The following is a 2,368-nucleotide window of genomic DNA, read 5'->3' as shown; positions in this document are numbered from 1 at the left end:
TAGTATTGTGATTTATACAAATAAAATAGACTATTATAATGGATATTTTTCCTAATATACAAAGAACTTTTAATAACTATTAAAAGTACAACTAATTAATTTAATTATTGTCTTAAATTAATTTAATAACGGTTAAAAATACACCAATCTTTTATCAACTATTTTCTTAAATTAATTTAATAATGATGACATAGTCAAAAGGATTAGGATTTAGTCTAAGTCATTACTAAATTAAAAAGTTAAAATGTTTTTTTAAGCAACAAAACTACTTCTATCTGTCTTTAAAGTATCTGAACTATCGTTAAAAATTCTTAAATTTTTTTTTTCATGATTTAACCATTCTCAAACAAAAAAAAAATTACATTAATTTTATAAATATTTTTTTAAAACCTTTTTTATATATTTTTTAGGGTGTTTCATTGATTCACTAAGAGTTATATATATATATATATATATATATATTAATTAATTAGATGTATATTTTTCAATGTTTCAAATTGTTGTAAAATTTTATTTATATACTAGTAATTGAATATTTTGTAATACTAATATATGCATACTATATAGAAATATATTATATTTCTTACTATTTTCTTTTACTGCAAAAATTTAATTATTATTAATTGAAAATTTTAAAATATATTAATAAAAATTTATTTAGTATCACTAATGGAAAAAATATTTTCATGACGGTTAAAATATACCTTTCTATGTCACTTTTTATGCCAGGTTTAAAAGAACTGTAACAGCGTGTTTTTAAAAAAAAAAACACCAACAGAAGCTTTCACCAGTGCCTTTCATTTTCTTCTTTTTCTCTCTCTCTCTCCAATTCTCTTCTCTCCCTCTCTCTTAATTTCTCTCCCAAACTTCATCTATTTTAGAATCTGATCATACCACGCTGTAGCAGAGGAGTTAAGGAACATTTCTACCCGATCAGATTTTCAAACAGAGTAAGTTCATTTTTACTCTAAATATCCTTTGTTCTCTGTTTTTCCTTAGGATTTAGTCATCAATCTTGGTGGGGTCAGTTGAGAAGTTTAATCCTCTCAACTTATTATATTATATACTGAAATTTTGTTCTGTTTGGATAATTTGCATTAGGCCCGTAAATCTTGAAGCTTATCCAAACGGTGGGGAATAAAATTCTAAAAGTTGCTTGGAAAGCAAGCAATTGAGGTAAGGGAAGCTAAATTTAATTTTTAATAGCACCCTAGGATAGAAGATCTGAATGCGGAAGGGACGTGGTCCCAATATTCAATTTTTCTTGCAGGCATGTTGTGTGTTATATATATTGGGTTGTTTGTTTATATGTTATTTAAATTTGTAAAAATATTATATTTTGATGGTTTAATATTTAAGTATTGTTTTTTTATTTTAATTACGTTTTTTAATGTTGTGGATCGTGTTTGGAATGATATTGTATTGACGGAATGGTATGGAATTGAATTCATACATTTGGGATAATGTATGGACTGATGTTGGCTGTGTATTAAGTATTGATGCCTATGTGGTAACAGAGATCTCCGAGCTTCACTGATGATCTAAGTCACATAGACTAAGATATCAGGTGGTGAGAAGCTGATGGGGGAGTTCATGCACACCGTGACATATGAGATGCACGGCTTGGGTTGTATTGAACTTACCCTGATCCTTTCTGTTGGATTCGCTGGTAATCTTTGGATCAGGTGTTAGTCTCTGGTAGGACTTACTTAATACGAGTCTTCCGGAAGACGTTGTTTGTTGAATATCTTGAATGTGTAGATCCATGTGAGATCTATGTGATTGTTTTATTGTTGAGATTTGAAGAAGATTGAATAATTTGAGAAATTGATCATGTAACTTGGTTTTCTCTTTTGATTTAATTGTGTATATTATAAAATTCTATTTTCACTAGCTTACCCTTGCTTTTCTTGTTGTGTTTGAACTGCAATGACTGTACTATGTACACGAGCAGATGACCATACAGGTGCAGGAGAGCCTTAGAGGGTTCAGAGTCTTATTTTGAGTTGTGGATATGTAAATTGTATTTCTATAAATCCTAATCATGTATTAGGAATGTTTTTGAAAAACTCCAAGTTTGTATAGAAACTGGTAGAACTTTTATTGTAATAGTTATATGTATTTTCCGGGGTGTTCCAAGAACCGTCATAGAAAACACATTAAAGTTTCATAAAATATGTTACTTTTTATGATGGTTAAAAACAGATAAGTTATAAAAGATAATATTTTTCATGTAAGATTTAGCAATAACCGTAATAGAAAGTATATTTTTAATTTTGCACTGTTTTTCATAGTTGAACCATTTTTTTTAAATTATTATTCCAAAATTATATTTGTTTAATATCGTAATTTATTTATAAATCATTTC

General features: G+C 27.6%; 1 long non-coding RNA gene across 1 annotated transcript; it reads left to right on the top strand.

Annotated features, from left to right (window-relative positions):
• Positions 1–808: 808 nt before the first annotated feature.
• LOC137836504 (uncharacterized) lies at positions 809–2,123 on the top strand. The gene is made up of 3 exons (XR_011085314.1): positions 809–950; positions 1,102–1,176; positions 1,955–2,123. It is a non-coding gene; the product is annotated as an uncharacterized lncRNA (long non-coding RNA).
• Positions 2,124–2,368: the final 245 nt, after the last annotated feature.

The sequence above is a fragment of the Phaseolus vulgaris genome, chromosome 4 (assembly GCF_000499845.2).
Source record: "Phaseolus vulgaris cultivar G19833 chromosome 4, P. vulgaris v2.0, whole genome shotgun sequence".
NCBI classification, from domain to species: Eukaryota; Viridiplantae; Streptophyta; class Magnoliopsida; order Fabales; family Fabaceae; genus Phaseolus; species Phaseolus vulgaris.
The sequence above is the reverse complement of the archived record's forward strand: the minus strand, read 5'-3'. Positions and strand labels throughout refer to the sequence as shown.